The following is a 23,182-nucleotide window of genomic DNA, read 5'->3' as shown; positions in this document are numbered from 1 at the left end:
CAAGTCCAAGAATCCCGCACCTTATTATGACGAGCGTACCGCTTAATTACGGATCGGGCGTCTCGAATTACCTCGCGATATCTGGCTCGACTGAGCCTACACCTATATTATACGATTACTTGGTTTAGTTCGGTTACATTCTCAAACTTAAATTCCGAAAGCCGTATTTTAATTCGTCAATTCTTTTATACCTTTTGGCTCATTTATAATCATTTTAATTCAATTCAATTTAATTAAAAACCCATAATTTAGCAAGGGTTTAAGCCGCTAATTAACAATTCACAATTTACTCCAAGTCCATTATTTTAATTCTCAAAGCCGAAATCCAAGTTTATTTACACATACACATCATGTCATATTCATTTCAATATTTCAAGAATTATGAAATTACAAGCCCAATTCAATTTTAGCAATTCAATTATGCATTCATTAAAGGTCCATAGCCCTTTATCCATTATCTATATTTTTATACATGTCATTTCGGCCCAGCAAGGAAGAGGCCCAAAGTATAATTAATATACATAAATTCAAAGCCGAAATAACCATATTTCATATCAGATTTGCATAGAGGCCCCTCCCTTTTTAATTTATTTACCACAAGTCAAGCAAATTTTCATATAACACCTCTTATACTTAATTTATTCGAGGAATTCTATTTGAGCCCAATTCCATATTAACATTCATAGGCATGGCCGGCCTTATACACCAATTTCACCATATTTACAATTTGACCCCTTCATTCATACAATTCACAATAGTCATATACTTTACAATTCAGACCCTAAAAATTTTGCAATAATTGCAACGAGGTCCTTGTCAGGTCAAATACTGGTAAACATGCCAAAACCAGACTAGTCACAGTACCAACTTCGGTATTTAGCACAACACCACAAGTTCAACAATGCGCAAGACAAGCATCAACAAGTCAGTAGCAAGGCACAAGCCAAGCAACACAAACACACAACATTCATAAATTCGATACAACACAATCGAGAAGTCAAATAGAAAATTAGAATATTTACTCGATACAGGAATTCATAAGGCAGCAGGGTACGTGATAAAAACGGTCGGATCTCGAGGTGGGGCCTCACTTCATGGCCGTCAAGATTGACTCAGCCAACACCCAATTAAGCGTCTCCAATCACCAATTTAGCACCGAGAGAGCACCAGAACAGCACCAGCGGGACCAATTTGCAAGCGTGAGGCACAACCCGCTTTTCTAGGGTTTCGAATTCTCACGGAATTAGCGGCAACCGGTGCCGAAGAGGGAGAGATAAATTGAAAGGGGTGTTCCACGGGTTAGAGAGAGAAGAGAGGGATATTTTGATGGTGGTGGCGGGGATGGCCGTGACAGCGACGCAAGGGGAGGCGCAACCACTGTTTTTGGCGTAGAAGAGAGGAGAGGGGGCGGGTGGTGGTGGGGCTCACGGGTAGAGAAAGAGGAGTGGGGTGGGGGCTGGTGGGCCGTTTCGCCGGCGACGGGAGGGGGCGGAGGGGGCGGAGCCCGCCCTGGTTTGGCGTAGACAGGGAAGGGGCGGACAGAGGGGGGGGGTTCTGTTTGGTCACGTAGAGGGAGGGAGAGGAGAGGGATGTTATTAATGAATGCTTCAAGATTCGTGCTAGATTAGATCCAAGGGTTCAAACAATTCTGAATTTCAATATAGTCTCATTTAATTGATTTATGGTCCGTTTCTTTTATAAATTCGAATCGAATTTTCGTAAAACTTTACAATTAAATTCGTATGTATATTTCGGACCTTTATTTGTCAATTTAAAAATCTAAATAATTCGTTATCAAACAATATATATATATATATATATATATATCAAATCAAATCCTAAAATTCATAATTGAATGAAATTCGTAAGTTTTATATTAATCTTATTGGTACAATAATTTTGTATATTTATTCTCCTAATTAGAACTCAATACAACTATTTATTTTATGTTTTAACCCTCTAAATTTTTAATATACATAATTTCATACTTCCTTTATATTTCAACATTTTAGTTTCGTTTTAGTTAATTAAACTTTCTATTTAAGCCAAATGATGGATTTATCAATTTAATCAAGTTTTAAAATTTCTGAATGTAACACATACACCTCTGATGATGGCATCCTTCTCACGTGCAAATTATTTTCAAAAACATTATTTTTAGTTGCAATAGCAATTATTTTGATAGCAAAAAAAAAAAAACGTTGTTGAGAGAACCAATTAATTTTTGTTGCAATAGCATTCGCATTAATCTAATGCATCGAATTTTTATTCGGTTGCATTAATTTGTTGCAAAAAAAAGTATATTTTGAACCAGTTACGAAACGACAATTAATGCAAGCCTATCATTAATTGATACCTAAATTATTATTTTTACAAATGCTTGATAAAGGACAGCCTATCATTGAGCAAGAAATTTTCTAATTGGTGGTAAATGAAAATTCAAATAACGACCCGGTCCAAAGTGAGTGTGATGTACTAATTTTTTTTACTAATTATTTTTTTTAAATCATGAATTGGAGTTGAAACCACCCAACAGACTTTCAAACTTCTATACATATTATAGAAGATTTTCTCATTTTGTAAGTTTCGAACTTATGACCTCTCACATGGGAGCCATGTGTTTTTACCATTAGATTAAAGACAAGTTCTTGTAATTTACTGATGTTGAACAACAGTATTCAAATCATAGTGACAAGATTTACGTATTATACTTGAATTATAACATCAATATAAAAACAATTAAACAAACCCTTGTACTATACAAGTAGACTGGTACCAGTACCTAATAGCTCAAAGTGTGCTGGTACAGATCAGTAGATAGTACCGTACCAGTGTGATTAAAACTCGTAAAGGACAGAAGATAAAATAAAATGAAAAGTGAAATTTTGAATTTCAATTTTGGCATTGAAATTTGATTCGAGCTTTGTAAAATTTTTGGCAGTGAAGCATGATTAAACTAAATATATTCATATACTAAAGTGCATCCTGTAATTTTATAATATGTATAAAAAAAAATTATGACCAATTCTAATTACCAAAAGATAGATCGTAGTAGAGACTCAAATATACAATGTCGGATTAGTCTAAAATAAAAAATAAAAAGGACATACAAGGTTCAATTCAAAGAAGAATTGAGCAAAAATATAAACATAGATGAACCAATCTAAGGGGAAAATTAAAATAAGAGTAGTTTCTCATTTGGAATGTTCTTAAATACAATCAAAATCGTACTGATGTTAACAAAACTTCTTTCCGCAGCTATTCTGGAGTAAATTGTGCATAAAACGACAATTAAAAAGTTCCAAATCTACTTGTTTAGCTTTGTGGAGCAGATGACAGGAATCAAGCAAACCTGAAACTCCATTAATTAGTTGATTCTGTGTTCTTCCAAGAATAAAGATAGTGAGATGACTAACTTGTCGGAAAGTAACTTCTCCGGTCATGCATGGTCGAAGAAAACTGCAGATTCCTTCTATTCCGATTGAGTTGTGCGGCTCTTCTGATCGATTTTCCCGCGCAACTGATCTTTTTCCCGTCAAAATAGTTTGAGAAAAAAGAGATTGAGGAGAAATAGAAAGAGTACATCAGTTGTTATATTAGTTGTAAGATCGGTAGAATTAAAATTCTCAAATTTTAGAACGGTAACAATCCTATCAATCCTAAGTCCTAACTGATTTCTAATTTTTTTTTTTTCGGATACAACATAGCTACTCAAATGAATTAGAAATTTGCAGCTTACCTAGCATGGGCTCCACCTACCAATCCTATCTAGTATGGACCCGAAATTTTTATTAGTAGGAAATATATTAAAAAAATATCGAGATTAGAGAACGCTTTTGATTTTTTTTCGAGATATAGGGAAAACGTTTTGATTTATCACGGCCAGGTTTAGCGTAAATCTTCCCTCTTACACTTATTAATTAACTTTAAAAAAAAAATCCTGGCTGTTATCACGGTCAGGATTTTTTTTTTAAAGTTAAATGGCTGCACCCTGCAATCTATCTGGCTGTTGAATGAAATCACATTATGTTTCCTAGCCATGACTATCAATAACAGCCAAGAATATATATATATATTTTTAGTTATTAATTATTAGTAAGTTAGTGATTAGCATCACTAATCCTGGCCGTGATAAGTCATAACTGCCAAAGGCCGTCATAAATCAAAACGTTTTCCCTATATCTTGAAAAAAATCAAAAGCGTTATCTAATCTCAATATTTTTTTAATATATTTCCTATTAATAAAAATTTCGGCAGTATGGGCTCCACCTCTAAATTTACTATTCCTACAAAACTACAAATTTTAAATTTGGCAGCATGGGCCACACCTCTAAATTAAACATCTCGCACCAGGTGGCGACTTTGTGAAACTTAATTTTCTATAAAGATGTTTCGAGTTAGGATCGGTATTAATATTACCGATCAAAAAATTTGAGAGTTTTAGAATCGATACCAACATAACAACTGATGTACTCTTTTTATTTTTCTCTCTGTTTTTCTGTTAATTTTTACCAACCAAAAATTTCCAACCGGATTGGGGGTTACAATTCCGGTTGGACTAATTCCCACCTGTTCCCACTAAAAAAAGTAATATTCGAATAATTGACAATGTGAACATATCTCCAAAGCTACTTTTGAATGGAATTAATATAATATATAATATATATATTTTAAATAAGTAAAAGAATTATTAATAATGAATATGCACACGTTACTTTAAAAAAATCTTTGTCCCTGATTTGTTCCTAAATGATGATGTGGCTATTGACGTAGCCAGAGATACGGAAGTATTATGACGTTGTCTGAAAAGTTTACTTTTTTTCTTTTTTTTTCTTGTTGAATTCAACTTTTCTTTAGGAAACTAATTAAAGCACGCAGTACTGTATAATTGGAGATTGACCAAAGAAAGTAAGTAGACGGCAGTACTGTTCAAAGTCAAAGTCAAAATAGTCAATCCTTTGAAATTAATTAGAGATTAAAATGCCTCAATTAGTTATCTCACATTCTTATAATTTATTTCAAAATCAAAATAGTTAATTCAAACCTTTCAACATCACATTCATATTAAAATGTATATTTTATATTATTTTATTATTTTTTAAATAGATACAAAACTCACTTTTTGTAATAATCCAAATATAGTAAAAAATTAAAAAATATATATATAAAATTGATTTTTTAAGTGCATTTTAATATGAAAATCATCCTAAATAGTTCGAATTGACTATTTAGTTTTTAACACTACTAAAAAAAAAAAAATGAAGATTGACGAATATAAATTAAGAACTTACCCCAATATTATCTTGCATTCCAACGGCCTCGTCTGAGGTAGCAAGAGCAGAGCTTGATATCTGTGCCGGGTCGTTAGTCTTTATCCAACCTATAAAAAGGCACACAGAGATTCCACCAAGTAACAGAACGGGTACCAGCACCTCATACCATTTGATAGGTGCAGAACTGCAGATAGCTGCAAGAAAATTCTCAGGATGACCGAGATAATGAGGGATATAAACGCTATTTGCAGGGCCTTCTTCCGGACCCATGCACTACCCTTGCTCGGTGTGGTTGGAAGTATGAAAAACAAGGAACCAACACTCAGAACAAAGCTGGGGAGAAGGAAAAGTGAATAGATGTTGTATAGGACGACATTATGGACGGGATTAGGTGGGTTTGTAAGCAAAGTAAATGAACCAGCCAAAATGGCTGCCGCAATGCCAAATTAATATTGACTTTGAGTTGTCTTGTGCTTGGTTATCTCCCGGGGCACTGCCATTTCGGGTGGTTTGAGCAGGACCTGCGGTGGTTGCGGGCTTGCGGCAGTACCGACCAACTCGGTTTCTGGTCCAGTGTCGACATTGAAGGAAGTTGATTTGAGGTGTTGGCTGTCGGGAGTTATGGTTGAGAAGGAAGCTTCCATGGTTAGGTTTTGGATTTGTCGGGTCAAGTAGAACTGGTACTGGTACCGTGGATTTCTCTGGCTGAGGCCAATATATAGTCGAGTATAAATAGTACTGGTAGACGAGGTGTGAGAGTGACTGAGTGAGTCCTGAAGGTAAATTACCAAAAGTGGACACGGAACGGACGCGGGTTGCTTGTTATTACCAAACCTTACCTACGGTACCTAAGTCTGTCCCCCCATAATCTCCTCGTATTATACTACATATATAATCTACTCGATCACTTGTTCGATCAATAATGAGAGAAGTTACAGACATAGAAGGAAAAATCAAAATCGGAATCGGAATCCACACCATTCAATTCCGATTCCGGATCGGAAAATCGGTCGGAATTGGCCAAATCGGATCGGAAAATCGGACTTTTTTGTCAGAAGCTTGTTTTATACTAAAAAAATAGAAAAAAATTCATAAAAAATTTAGACAAATAATTGCAATCAAATAATCCACTAATACAATATAATACAAGCATTAAAACTAAAAACACATTTTTTCACTGCCATAAACTATGTCATGCTGGCTGAATCACTTTATCGGCATCTGTATTATGAAATTGAGTAGAAAAATATTGCCTAATTAATTTTCAAATAGAGTAAAAACAATAAATTACATATATTAAAACCAGTAAAATGTATATTAATAAAAGAATTATAATAACGACAAATTTAATAATTAATTATCTTAAAAAATTAACAAATTGATTCAGTATTTATAGATGTAACTAAAGAATTAAGATCATTCTAATTGGTCCCTAAATCTCTTTAGTTGGTCCACCCGTCCAAATTTGTGGGCCTCCAATGGTCAGTGGTTGCTGCTACCACTAGTGGAAAATATGGAATCAGGATCGGTTATATATGCAAATCAGTATCGGAATACAACCGATCTTGATGAAGGCGATACTGATACTATCAGGATCGGTTTTGTATTTTTAAAGAACCGATCCAAATAGTAACTATTAGGATCGGTTGTTTATTATAACCGATCTTAATAGCAGTTATATGGATCGGTTTTTCTTAACGAACCGATCCTAATAGCAGTTATCTGGATCGGTTTTTCTTAATGAACCGATCCTAATAGTTATATTCTGGATCAGTTTTTTTTCATATCCTCATTCTTAAAAAAAAAAAAAAACTTTTAGGATCGGTTATTATTAATAACCGATTCTAAATTTTTTTTTTTTTTTGGAATTATGATTTTTTTTTTTAAAAAAAACTTTTAGGATCGGTTAATTTTTAATAACCGATCCTAAAAGTTTTTTTTTTTTTTAGAATTAGGATCGGTTATTTTAAACAACCGATCCTAATAGTAGTAATCTGGATCGGTTGTTTAAAATAACCGATCCTGATGTTTTATTGAAGCTAAAAAAAAATATTTTTATTTATTTGACCAGCTTCCATATATATTTTGCTGGCCAGCATCCTAAATTTTTTTTTTTTTTTTGCACAGTAAGAAGCAATAATCAATTAAATATCATATACACATTCTAAATTAATTATCATACACATCTTAAACTATTACAAAAAATTCATGTACTTCATACAAAATTTTGTGAAGCATTACATATTATAACAAGAAATTTAAATCCAAAAAAAAATTAATTAAAAAACATACAAGTGACTAATTGGGCTATTTCTTCAATTAACACACATTTATGCAATATACACATTTATGCAATTAATGTAAAGCACAACAATAAAAAAATCAATAATTACCTCTTTTCCAATCACATCACTTGAGATTAAAAAAGACCCTAAAAACAAAAACAAAAACAAAGGTAACAATTAGATGGAAAAACTTTTTCCAATAAAAAATACAAAAAAAATGTGTTTTAAAAGTATAATAATGAGAAAATTAGATAAAGCTAATACCATGATAGTTGATCGGCCGGATGATTAAGTAACTTGAGAGAGATGTCCTCAAAACTGTAAAACAATATACAAACACCATTAATTAATTTTTGAAACAATAAAAAAAATTAAAAACTGGCACAATTGAGCCGGAGGTGCGAGAGGCTCGGCTTTGAGAGGAAGAGACGGAGAGAAAGAGAGAGAGAGACACAGAGGAGAGGGAGAGACGGAGACAGAGAGAGAGAGACAAAGAGTACTGAGGATTTGAGAGGGAGATACGGAGACAGAGACAGAGACGCTAAATTGAAAATGAGAGGCGTGAAATGAAAATAAGAAGAACCCTAGCTAAGCTGGTTATATAGGAAGTTGTCATTTGGATCGGTTGTTTATAAAAAACTGATCCTAATACAATTTTGTTTTTCAAAATTGGTTCTGCAAAAAAAAAAAAAATCAGGGTCGGTTTTTTATAAAAAACCGATCTTGTTACTATGAGGATCGGTTTTTTTATAAAAAACCGACCCTGATTTTTTTTTTTTTTTTTTTTTTTTTTTTTTGCAGAACAAACTTTGAAAAAAAAAATTGTATCAGGGTCGGTTTTATTGCTAAAAACTGATCCTGATAGTATCTGGATCAGTTTTTAGCAATAAAACCGATCCAGATAGTTTTTTTCTTTTATTTCGAAAATCTTTTCATATGGTTATGTTTAAATAAATATAAAAAATTACATATTAGAAATATAAGTTAATTATTTAATAGAAATTTTATTTAATTTTCAAATTCTACTTAAATAATATTAAACAGCAGTACTATTTGACATTGATATTTCATTAATGTAATTTTGATGAAAATTAATGTAATTTATATTATTAAAATTTATGTGATAATATAATTAATTATTTGACATTGATATTTCATTTTAAAGTCATTTTGACTATTGAATTTTTTTATACAATCATGCATGATGCATCAATGACTTGTGCCATATAATAATATACATAGGACTTGAACCCTTGTTGTGTGGGGTTGTGAAGGAACGAATACGAACATTAGCATTTGGTCGATCGGAACCGTTAAAATGAAAGAATGTCATATTAATTTCACCATTATAAAATTTGATACAATTCGGGATTCATTTACTAGTTCATCAAAGCAAAACAATATAGCAACATCGCACGGCCGTAAATAGTTTACGTTGGATCAAGACTTACAGTTGTCGGGCCTTCGGCACTTTTACGTTATTAATGTTCCATGTTATATCTTGATCATTTTAAAAATTATTACATGTCATTTAATTACAGACCCACCGTTGGATGATCATGCAGAAATGAACGGTCTGCATTCCATTTAACAATTTGATGTCATTAATAATAATAAAATTGTACAAAATTGATCATGGTAGAGTTGATTTGGCCATACAAACACAAATAAATAATTTTTATATTTTTCACATTTTTCTTAATATTTATCCGTGTACATGCATTACCAAACAAAAAAGAAAATAAATGGTAGCCGTTTGATGGTTGATAGACCATCAATATGAGTGGGGTTTACCTCAGTGATGTTTCTCATATAAAGTATTAGGATCGGTTTTTTTATAAAAAACCGATCATAATAGTATTTTCTTTTTTTTTTGCCGAACCAACTTTGAAAAAAATTCAATAGTCATTGATGCATCATGCATGATTGTATAAAAAACTTCAACAGTCAAAATGAAATATCAATGTCAAATAATTAATTATATTATCACATAAATTTTAATAATATAAATTACATTAATGAAATATCAATGTCAAATAGTACCTATCTGCTGTTTAATATTATTTAAGTAGAATTTGAAAATTAAATAAAATTTCTATTAAATAATTAACTTATATTTCTAATATGTAATTTTTTATATTTATTTAAACATAACCATATGAAAAGATTTTCCAAATAAAAGAAAAAAACTATCTGGATCGGTTTTTAGCAATAAAACCGATCCTGATACAATTTTTTTTTTCAAAGTTGGTTCTGCAAAAAAAAAAAAAAAAAAAAAATATCAGGGTCAGTTTTTTATAAAAAACCGATCCTAATAGTATCATGATCGGTTTTTTTATAAAAAACCAATCCTGATTTTTTTTTTTTTTTTGCAGGACCAATTTTGAAAAAAAAATTGTATCAGGATCAGTTGTTCTAAAAACCCGATCCTAATAGTTAAACTATTAGGATCGGTTTTTCAAAACAACCGATCCTAATAGTTTAACTATTAGGATCGGTTTTTTAGAACAACTGATCCTGATAGTTCACAAATTAGGATCGGTTGACTAAAAAATCGGATCTAACTAGTTTTTAGGATCGGTTTTGTTCAGAAAATCGATCCAGATAGATATTAGTATCGGTTATTTCATATAACCAATCCAGATAGGCCGATCCTGATTCATGTTTTTCCACTAGTGTACTTCATTAAAAGCTGGCCCAACCACAGCATCTCTTTTTAATATTTTCTGCCCGAGCTTCTACCTGCATTGCCCACGATATCTTCTTCTCCAATCAGCCATTTGACCAAGTCAAAATCAATATTTTCACCCCCAAATGCTTACTCCATCCGCTCTCTCTCCGTCTCCTCCTTTTTCCTCTTATTATGGATGCATCATAGGCTCACATCGTGAGAATCGGTCTGATTTGGACAAAAACTCCGCTGATTCTGGTCTGATTCCACTAATTTGGCCAATTTTTTCAAGCAAAACTCACCCACTGCGTAAATCGGTCCAAAATCAGATCGGTCTTGTCCGATCCCAACCTGAATCGGCCGATTCCGATCTGTATCGTTCGATTTTGCCTTCTATGGTTACAACATCTCCTCGTATTATTCATATTATTCTATTATACAATATTTCTATTACTCTTATAATACATTCAAATATTATGCCAAATAATATTTGCATAACTTCATAAATTTATTTATGGTCTAAGTATGTCATATTATGACATTTTATTTTAGCATTTCATCATATGTATTTTATCTTATACATCATTACGAAATGTAAAATACTTGTTATTTCTCTTTAGTTGGTGTGACCGTATAGAGGATCTATGTTATCTTGACAATAATATAAAAATTTATATTATTAACTATAAGAGATTCTACCATTACATTATAGTTATCCAAACGACATAATAATCATTTACTCAATTCACTAATTTCGTGTCCATCATTGTCACATGATATTATGAATAATATGCAAAATAGGATCGTGTCATTCTTGCATTATATTCGTTTTCTTGATCTCTCGAGTGAATTATAATTATAACTACATCAGTTATATTGCATGAGATATAAGTCCACTTTACTAAGGGGCCCAGTAATATCATAACTCAAATTGAGAGAAAATAATAATATTAACATATATATTTCTCCCGCACAAGTTGTACACAACGAACTACTATTTCGTTCCTATCATAATATAGTATTTAAATAGCAATCACATTATATACTTTTCATGTGAAAAACTTACACATCTCATATCTAAGATTGTAAATACACAATGAAAACATTAATAGCACAAAACACAATCCATATAATATTTCATTAATTTAAGTCATGTTCAATATATAAAATATACATTTTATATATTCATGTCATTAAATGATAATTCCTTATTAACATTTATAGAACTACAATATACTTTTAATCGATATGACAATCTTTTATAGTAATTAATGTTCCTTATTAATTACCATGTTTTTGAACATATTTTTAGGATTATATGTTTCTCATTTTTAAGAGTTCTATGATTCAATAGACTAAGTACATCTTCTTGAACACTTCTAAAATATAATATATAAATATCAAGAAACATGAATACATAACAATAATATTCAAAATCATGAACCATACATAAATCATTACAAACAATAATGACTTTTAAAACACATATCTTTCAATTTAGCAGTTGCAAGTGCCGAGTTGGTATGGGTCCAATACTTGCTCAAAAAATTAAAGATCACACTTTCTTCTCCTCCTCTATGGTGTGATAATGTGGGAGTATCATTCCTTGCCTCAAATTCCATGTTTCACACAAGAACGAAACATGTGGAAATTGACTTCCACTTTATACGAGAATGTGTGGCAAACAACACCTTGCATATTTGATTCATTTCCACTAAAGATCAAATAGCCGATGCACTAACTAAGCTGCTTGCAGCTCTGAGATTTCTTCACTTGTGCCTCAAGCTGACAGTCACCAAGGCGCCTTCAGCTTGCGAGGGGGATATAAAGGCAACACCTAGTTAGTCAAACAAATAGTAAGTCAACAGATAGTTAGTGATTGATTAGAGAGTTAAGATTCTGTTAGCAAAGGTAGTTAATGATTGATGCTGTTGTAACAGAGACTATCAAAGTCTGTAAATATCATGTAATTGTTACAATATTGAGATTAATGAAAAAATCCATTTTCCATTCACAATTACTTTCTGATTTCCATTATAGAGACATTTTAACCCTAATAAAAACAGATAGATATTGACAAATATAAATTAAGAACTTACCCCAATATCTCTCATTCAAACGGCCTTGTCTACACTAGCAAGGGCAGAGCTTGATATCTGTGCCGGGCCGTTAGTCTTTATCCAACCTATAAAAAGGCACATAGAGATTCCACCAAGTACCAGAACGGGTACCAGCACCTCGTACCATTTGATAGGTGCAGATAGCTCCAAGAAAATTCTCAGGATCACCGACATAACAAGCAATACAATCGCTATTTGCAGGGCCTTCTTCCGGACCCATGCATTACCCTTACTCGGTCTGGTTGGAAGTATGAAAAACAAGGAGCCAATACTCAGAACAATGCTGAGGAGAAGGAAAAGTGAATAGATGTTGTATAGGACGACCTTATGGACGGGCTTAGGTGGGTTTGCAAGCAAAGTAAATGAACCAGCCAAAATGGCTGCCGCAATGCCAATTAATATTGGCTTGGAGTCGTCTTGTGCTTGGTTATCTACCGGGGCACTGCCATTTGGGGTGGCTTGGGCCAGGGCACTGCCATTTGGGGTGCTTCGGGCAGGGCCTGCAGTGGTTGCATCAGTACGGACTAACTCAGTTTCTGGTCCATTGTTATTGAAGGAATTAGTGGGACTGAAAAGGCTTTGGCTGTAGGAAGTTACGGTTGAGGAGAAGGAAGCTCCCATGGTTAGGTTTTTGATTCGTCGGGTCAAATAGAAGTGGTACCGTGGATTTGTGAGGAGATTACTCTATTAGGAAATGAAAATCAGTTTAGTGTTCTCTAGCTGAAGCCAATAAGTCGAGTACAAATTATATACTGCTAGGCGAGGTGTGAGACTTTGACTCCTTAAAGGTAAATTAATTACCAAAGGGACACGGAAGGAACGGACGCGGGTTGCTTGTTATTACCAAACCATGCACCTAAACCTGTCCATAATCTCCTTGTATTATACTACATAATCAACTCACTTGTTCAAAAATGAGAGAAGTTAATTACAGCATCTACTGTACGCCATAGAAGAGGGGTTTTGACATTTTCTCAAAATGAGAAAAGTCAAGTCAACTGTAAACAAGAAGATTGGATGCATATAACGACATGCATGGAGCTATCACGGACCCACACGGTCCCTTCCTAGCGAACTGCTAGTCCCTTCCGAGTCGATCGGTACTTCCCAGTTATCCGTTTGAAAAATCGGAGTGACTTCTTCAAATATTGTTACTGATCATGCATTCCCCGGCCTTCTAATTATTGATTAATGGTCTCCCGGTTGCGTGTTAATTATTAGACTATTAAGTCGAAATTACAAAGAAAGATAATCTTTTGTAAACAAAATGAGAAAGACTAAGCTAGTTAACAGTAAAAAGAAGCGCAACACTGACATGGAGCTATGAACGTGCATGGCTTCCGACTTCCGAGTTCGTTTTTAGTTAATTTATGCAACAGAGTATTAATTGACGATCGACCTCAACAGTTAGGGAAAAAAAGACATTCAAAATGCTTGCCTGCCTTTTAACTAAATAATTAAGTTGTAATACGCCTATATAAATTATTAAATAAACAAGGATGAGTATACGTTACACCGCTATAGTATAATATACATATTTGAATATATATTTTTAGCTTTAAAGTTCAAACAGATGATCTTGATCGCATAATATAATCTTCGTATAAAAATATAAATGTAGAAACCAAATTTTATATTTTCTAAAACTTTTTTTTATTATCTTTTGGATATAAAATCATTACTATCGAAAAAAAAAATAAGAAACCATTACTTTGAATGAACCAAAAGAATTAGATTTTCTACCAATCTAAAATACTGTAAAATATTATAAATAAAATATAATTAATCTTCAAATATATTTTTATATAAAAATGCTATTGAGCAGTTCAAATCGATTGTTTGAACTTTAAAATAAAAAATATAAATTCATGGTATACATGCTAATATATAATATATATATCATTATAGTTTCACTCAAAGTAATGATTTCACGTACGTGTGTGTTTTTTTTTTTTTTGGCAATCCGATGGCTGATTGTATTTAAAAGACTCGCCCCTCGTTTACCTTGATTTAAGAAAAATTAAATAAAACAGTAGCAAACGATTATTCGGGATATTAATTAGAATAAATGATGCATGAATATTTTTGTGTTTTACGGGTCTCAGTCAATTACCTACCCAAGTCTAGATTTGATTACCTTTAAATTGTAATTCCAAAATAACTGAAAAATGTTCTACTCTTTCGGAAATCCATCCGGATCATAGTCACATAATTTGCGAATAAAATGTGATTTTTCTTTTTTTTTTTGGATCTTTTTGGATTTTGTTGGGTTCTTATTTTGTTTTCTTGTAGAATTGAATTATTTTCAAATTATATTTAAATTATTCTCGAATTACGAACTTTTAATTCTGCTAAACCGAATCCGAATAATTCATTTGTCATTATAATCTGAATAACAGTATACAAAGAAATAACGCCATGCACAGAAGATTCGATCGATCTCCACTTCTCTCTTCCTTTCTTCTTCTTCTTTTTGTTTTTTTTGAAAGTCTTCGCATAAGCTGCCAAGTCTCCTCTCTTCTTCTCTTATTACCTATATATCTCTTTCTTCTCGAACGTGGACTAAATCAAACTGCAAAAAAAAAAAAGCGTGGACTAAATCTCATGACTCAGTTGGACCTATAAAGGAACAGAAACTTTTTCAGTCACGTTTTAGAATTCCTTTAAAATTCCTTTAAAGGGACGGATTGAAAAAACAATTTGGTTCTTTAAGCCATCTAGAATCTTATATTATTTTAATTTAATTTTTTAAAAATTATGTAAGTTTAAGGGGAAATGCTTTTTTTTAGCAGAGGTGAGTTTCGAATACAAGTAGTATTTTTTTGTTAGTAGTTTTAGTTTTGAAAATTAAATGTTTGAGATAATTTTACTATCCGGAAATACTATGAAATCTCTTTCAGTTTTCAAGTATTAATTTTTTATTTAATTAAGAAAGAATTAATAGTCTACTCTTCTGCTGATATTTTTTTTTATTGCGAATTTCAAGAGCAAACTTCTCCATTTGACAATCACCATGCATGTCTCTGCAATATGTACCATAGCAATTAATACAATTTTTTTTGGCAAACTGACGATCACCATGTGATGAATATTAATGGTTGCAAATTGATATACATATAATGGAAAAATCTGTAAATTTAAATGCAAATTGATATACATATTAATGGTTGTAAGTCATTTTTGCAATTTCAAAATTTAAATATTAGTCGATCCGAACCGTTCAACGTGATGTCTATATTAAAATGTGCTTGAGGACCAAATTTTACAATATTGGAAATTTATTACTATTTATTTAGAATTTTTTTAAATTGCTGCTTTTCAATGGTCCAAAATTGCCTGAAAACAATAATTTTGTACACATCTTATTAAATACTAAAAAAATTTCAAAAAATATAAAAGTTGGTCTCCAAGCACATTTTAATATGAAGATCATGTTGAATGGTTTGGGTCATCAATTTAAATTTTAAAATCGCAAAAATGACTTATAAAAATATGGTGTAATTGGATCACTCCTCTATATATATATATATATATATATATATATATATATATATATATATATAAAGAGAGAGAGAGAGAGAGAGAGATGAGCTATGGTGCATTGCAATGCATAGGCCCCCCCTATGCATTGGACCATAAATTACCGATTCAAAGTCCAAATGACTGATCCAAGCCGTTCATTTTGTTCTCCATATTAATATGTGCTTGAGACCAAATTTTATATTTTTTTCAAATTTTTTTTATTATTTATTAAGCCACTTTGAAAATCGCTGATCCGGTGGTCCAGAATTTTTACTGTTTTTACTGTTCATCCAGATTTTCAGATTTTCAATAAATCTAAAAAAATAGTAAAAAAATTCCAAAAAAATGAAAAATTTGGTCTCCAAGCACATATTAATATGGAGAACAAGATGAATGGTTTGGATCGGTCATTTGGACTTTGAATCGGTAATTTATGGTCCAATACATAGGGGGGCCTATGCATTGCAATGCACCATAGCCCATCTCTCTCTCTCTCTTTATATATATATATATATATATATATAGAGTAAGGCTTGGGTCCGAATTTTTTATTAATATCCAAATTTTATATTAAATTTAAAAAAATATCCGAACCGGCTGTTATTTTCGAAATCTACCCATTCCAGAAAATTTTTTCCGGAGTTAGAACCAAGTTTCCGGAAAAAAATTTTCCGGAAACTTGGTTTAATTCCGGAAAATTTTTTTTCGGAATGGGTAGATTTCGAAAATAACAGCCGGTTCGGATATTTTTTTAAATTTAATATAAAATTTGGATATTAATAAAAAATTTGGGATTATTTTGATAGCAAAAAAAAAAAAAACGTTGTTGAGACAACCAATTAATTTTTGTTGCAATAGCATTCGCATTAATCTAATGCATCGAATTTTTATTCGGTTGCATTAATTTGTTGCAAAAAAGAGTCTATTTTGAAGCAGTAACGAAACGACAATTAATGCAAGCCTATCATTAATTGATGCCTAAATTATTATTTGTATAAATGTTTGATAAAGGACAGCCTATCATTGACCAAGAAATTTTCTAATTGGTGGTAAATGAAAATTCAAATAACGACCCGGTCCAAAGTGAGTGTGATGTACTAATTTTTTTTTTTTTTTAAAAACATGGTGTAACATTTCGCAAAATATGTATATAGAATTAATAATTGAAAATTTTGTACGAAATGTTTAAATATGTTTTTGTAGAATAAATCGCATTTTAGTGTCAAGTATCATCTTATTAAGCATAACTGATATATTTAAGTAACTTTGTCCAATAATATGTTGTTAAGTTGAAATTCTAAAATGTTTGAATATTCGAAAGTCAGACAAATTAATATATGCAATAGAGGGTTAAACATCTAGTTATAATTATAATCTTCTTTTTAGTATTTGGACTAATTTGCAAAACTTGTAAATACAAAGGTTGAATATATAAAGAAATGCAAACTTAAGATTCAAATAATAAAATATAAAATAAAAGGAGAATAGTCAAATGACTTAGGCCACGCGGCCACTGGTGAGTGAAACACTTAGCTACTTAAATTTTCCTTAATCAAGGTTATTGCCTATCTCTTCCGAAAATAGAGAAAAAAATAAGAAAAATCAAAACCATGTAAAAGGAGAAATGTGTGAAATGAAAACGAGAAAAAAGAAGAAGAACAGTGAAATGATTTTACTACTTAAATTCCAATTACAGACCGGTCCCTTTGAGAGACCTTCACAATTATTAATCGGTAATCTTTTTCATTTCTATTGGCTGTGAATTTCTTAATTTATCAACCTATAAGAGCTTGGTAATTTGTGAAAAAGTAGGAACAAATCTTATCCTTGTTGTTAATTGAATTTTAAAGAAATCTTGTTTAATTGAGTGTATGAATTAAATTTGCTTGAGGCCTCTTTTATATCATTTATTATTTTAATTGGATTTTGAACTCAATAGCTTAATTTGATTGCGTTATTTTTTTTTCTTGACGGTAATGACCAAACTGAAATTTTGGGGCACAGGGAGCTAAGTTATGAGATTGATTCAATTTCAGATTTTGGGTTTAAACCTTAATTGTACTTTTTTATGTACTGGTTGTTTAATTAATTACTTTCAAATGTGTTGCAAAGTGAGTAATAGATTATTAATGTATAAATTGGTACCTAAATGCATCAATTTAGTTTGGTTACTAGTATATCTAGTTAAATGTTGAGGGGCATGAACGTAAAAGAAATAAGACAGGAAAGGTATATTTGTAAAATATCGATGATATGATAAATTAGATTGCTAGAGTGGCCTTCGCACAAAGTGGATATTTATACCCGAATATGAACTATTGAACTGAAATTGAATCTAAATAATTAACGAGCATTTTATATGGGTTGGTGTGTTTTATGAAAATATCTAATTATATGGACAAGATTTTAACTAATTTACAAGAAACTGTAAGATATTGAAACTAAAAAAATAAGTATTGATTGAAATGTGTACACTATTGTTAACATAGGCATAATTATGACAGAGATAAATGAGATTGTTTAGGAAAAAAATAGACTACTAGCAATCTCACCTATTGCCCTATGATATCAGGTGCGAGGTTATTGGATTAGTCTAAGATTCATAACTAGGAATTAAATCGTAACTCGCTGTGCATTTTGAATATTTGATTGACTGCATTGATTGAACTGTTGCATCATATGCATAGCCTAATACAACTGAAATTAAATTACAGGTAAGTTTGTTGACTGTCATGTTGATATTGTTTATCAATTGCTTGATTCTTATTGTAAATGATTGATTAAGACCACAGTGATTGAATTGAATGAATATGAAATACTGTAATCCTTGAACCTTCATATAGTGGAGAAAAATGATTAATATATCGTAAAGTCTAGCTGGCTACTAGACTTTACTCTAGGACCCTTATGCGCATATGGTGAATGGCCTCAACTGAATCCAGTACCGGTTAGATAAGGGATATTGAATAAATGTGAATTGTGACTGTAAGACTAATGAACTGTGGTAACTGTCTTATCATTGATTTTCTTTTCGATAATGACAATATTGTGATATTGATTTCGTATGGTTTCCGTTAATCAGGTATCAGGATAGTTAGAAAATATAAGCCCTAACACGACAGATACATGTTATAATATCTGTCAGTGTTACCAGACTAGAAATTGTAAAGTTAAGAAATCAAACATTACCAGACTTTATGGTTTAAAAGACATTGACCCAAACATCTATTCCGATAAGATTTTTGGAGTTCTGATTTATTTATCTAATTTTTGTTGTTCAATTGGAATACTGTTATTGAGCATTTGCATTCGTTGTTATATAATGAACTGTTTGTTTCTTGTGCGGTGATTTCATTATGAATATGGATTTCCTTCGAATCCAATAATCTTAGTGGCAATCAGCACTGAGAAATAATTTATTATTTTTCACTCGTTTTCCCTTGTGGGTTACAGGTTTATTGTACGAAGATAAAGAGCGCTTCCCGGTAATATTTGACAGCAGGGCCACCTGACGGTATGAGATTTGTTATAATTATATCTGACAGGGTGCAGAGAATATATCTCTAGCATCATCCACTATAAAATGCCAGATAATAATTGTAAATAAATTGGAATGTGACAAAAATAATGGATGCTATTAGCAATGCATAAAAAGATTCATGCATAGTGTTACGTATATTGTAATGATAAATAGACGCGGTAATAATCGTCACACCTCCGGATCGAGGGTGTGACACATGGGTTGGGGTTCAAGCCACCCAACACACTTTCAAACTCCTATATATATTATAGAAGATTTTCTCACTTTCTGGATTTCGAACCCATAACATGGGAGCCATGTGCCTTTACCACTAGACCAAAGATAAGTTCTTATGATGTACTGACAAGATTCACGTATTATACTTGAATTATACCATAATAATTCATATAAATGTTCTCCAATTTCTTCCACAAACCCTTAGCAGTTTTCTCCGATAGAACCTCTTACAATGTCGAATTGCTCAAACACAATTGGATAATGGAGAGTGCCTTATCAACCATAGTTCTCCACTTGCTATCTGTTAATGCATCAATCAATTTATCTCGACCAAAAATAGCATCCTTACAGCATTGGCTCGACAAAATTGTCGCCATGCGCACTTACCATAGTGCAAAATTCGTCTTCTCATCATACTTCTCAATATCATATTTCGCCGATATATCCATTCAATTTCTCAAAACCCAATTCAACAGTTTTCTCAATTTACTAATTTTCTCAAACACCAAATTCACCACAAAACCGGAGAATGAAAAATTCTAATTCAAAGAATGAAACTAGAATTATCAAATCCACCAAATCACTCTCTGACCGAAATATAAAGTTTGATATAAAGTTTGATTTTGGAGAAAATTAAAGTTTGACCTGCTTCAATTATGGGTTGTGTACAAAGCACCCAAATCGACTTGGTGTTCTCGCAATCCAGGAGAAAATTAAACAAAGAGTTTGGGGTCTGGTCTTCACGCGGTCAACTGAACCTCTCACAGAGAGAAATCACCACTCACAAGACCACTTCGTGCTGTGCACGCATTTTGAATCGCAGTTCTCGGAAAGAAATCACTTTTCACCGATCTGATGCACACGCAACTCACAGCAGCGCGATCTAAAACCCTAGCAGCAGCAGACTGATCTGAACCCTGAAACCACCGATCGAATTGCTGGCGGCAAGATGGCTCTAATGCTAATTTGATAGGTTTTTTATGATTTGAGAAGAGAAAGAAAGCAAGAGACAAAGAAACAACTCAAAGTAAATTCTAATTAGACTCAGTTATCTCTCATGACATGAATTTACATATTAAAAATACAAAGTTCAACAAACCCGAATAGCAATTTGTATGAAGTTATATAGTTCAAGTCAAAAGCATTTCAGCCAACAAAATAATAGGTACGAACAATCAACAATCCGATGGTGCATTTATATGCAAGCAATTCAGGCAAAAGCTATTTGCATTTCAAGAAAACAGCCATCGAGTTCTTATGGGCCTTTTGGAGATAGTCGGCCCATTCAATATTTTTTGCCTAGTGAGCCTCTAAAATTACCCTTATTGTTAGGATCAATGTTCTAAATAGCGCGCTATAGCGGCGCTATAGCACCGCCATAGTGTTTTTCTCCCATAAAAGCTATGGTGCTATGTCCAAATAGCGCCGCTATTTGGGTATAGCGCAATTTTTTTAACCCGGCCGTTATGACGCGATAAACGCTATTTAAATCATTGGTTAGGATTGTAAACGGATCATATATTATCCTATTTTGTCTTAATCTGAATCTGAAAAATTACTTAAATTATCTCATTTGTATCTGTATTCGACATTATCTGTATCCAAAAAATTATAACAGATAAGAATAGGTAATATTTTTGACTATCTCTGTATCTGATGTTTACATTTCTAAACCGCAACAAATATACTCTATGTTCTTAAATTGATTTATTAAAATGCATATATATTCCAATAATTTATTAAAATCCATATACATATATTTGTTAATGAACAATATAACATTTTGACATAATTAATTACTATGTTTTGATAATATGATATATGTTTTGTAATCAACATACTTAATATGAAAAATATTAGATCTAATTAATTAATAAATGAAAAATTATATTTAGATTTTATTAATTAGTAGAATATTTATTAGTAATTTATTTTTAATTATCTAAATTAAATTCATTTCCGTTTTATATATGTCTGATATCTGATCTGTATCTATATTCGTATTAAAAACTATTCCATCTGTATCTGAAAAATTATAACAAATAAAAATATAATTTGACCCTAACCAATGAGTATCCGACTGTTTATCTCTACTTATTGTGCTTCCGCCTTGCCAGTCTATTAAAATTTTATAAACGAGGTGCTGTTCAATGTAGATATTATCCAAAAGAGAGATGGCCTCACGGCCCGGTACTGTGATTTCAATTTTCAAGAACCATAACGTATCTCAAGTTGTCAACTTATTCTTACCTCATCTACTTCGCAAACCCAAGAAATACAAGGAGTCAGAGATACGTGTTGTATCGTATCGTGATTAAATTTAGAAGGATTATCACAATATATTAATTATGTAATGTGACTATTTGTCACATTTGTTACGTTTAATCATGTTTAATTTTTTTTTGTAATTAAGATTAATTTATTTATGTCTCATTATTAGATCTTGATCTAATAATCCTAATTATTTCTTTTTGTTTCAAGTACTCGTAGGGGATTGCATTGCACAAAGAAACTTACAAGGTACTGTTACATAAGGTCTTCCTTTATTCTATATTAGCTAGTATTGGAGCCCTATACACAGATGCTACCCGTAAGTCCTCTAATTTGCCATGTCCCTAATGATTGGAAATTAAGGTGTGGCCAGAGAATGCAAATTGTTCAATTCGCGTCTGATTAGCAAGTTAGTGGGTCATTAGGTTTTGATCTTCTCTGGCAATGAAGAGACATCAATATTCTTCTCTAGTTGCGAGGATGTTCACTATGTTCACCAGTTTGCTGTACATAGGATTGTCAATCTGCGCTTGTCCAAAGTGTCCGCTAGAAGTTTGCAATCCGCACATAACACACATTCTTCTATCTCCAATTCTGTGGCCGCCTGCATGGCCATGAGTAAAGCACATACTTCCAATTCTGTGGCCACCTGCATGGCCATGAGGAAAGCACATACTTCCATGTGAAAAAGGGAGGTTCCATGCAAGTATCCTTGAACTTGGTACTTAATCAAAACCCGAGATGTGAATAGAATGAAAGCCGCGCCCCCTCTTTCCATGTCATCAAATGAATCGTCCATATACCCATGCCACCGAGCCTTGTAGGTATCAAATAAATATTCCCTTGTTTGTTTATAGCAACGGAGAGGTATCATATAAATATTTTTGTTTCGTTGTGACAGCCTGGAAACAAATGGATGATCTGATTTTCAAAGCAAGATTAGAGTTACGGAAGTAGTATGATGATGTGGCAAGATTAGGGGGGGGGGGGGGGGGGGGGGGGGGGGGGGGGGGGGGGTGAATTTGTTACTTGACTCTCTATCTATATGTATGTGTTGTAAAAAAACGTCCATTTAGGCCGATTAGTCGTTGACTGTGACTAAACCGTCATGAATAGTTTCCATTATGACCTATTATTTTTTATTATTTCCGATTAATTACCTAGTGGTACCTTGTCCGTCCAATGACCACATACCGTTATTTATAACACTGCTCATTACCATAGCCCAACTCCCTCTCTCTCTATCTATATGTATGTGTATATACACATATATTATATTTTTA

Source organism: Carex rostrata, chromosome 21 (assembly GCF_964058835.1).
Source record: "Carex rostrata chromosome 21, lpCarRost1.2, whole genome shotgun sequence".
Classification (NCBI taxonomy): Eukaryota; Viridiplantae; Streptophyta; class Magnoliopsida; order Poales; family Cyperaceae; genus Carex; species Carex rostrata.
This window is presented reverse-complemented; position numbering follows the sequence as displayed.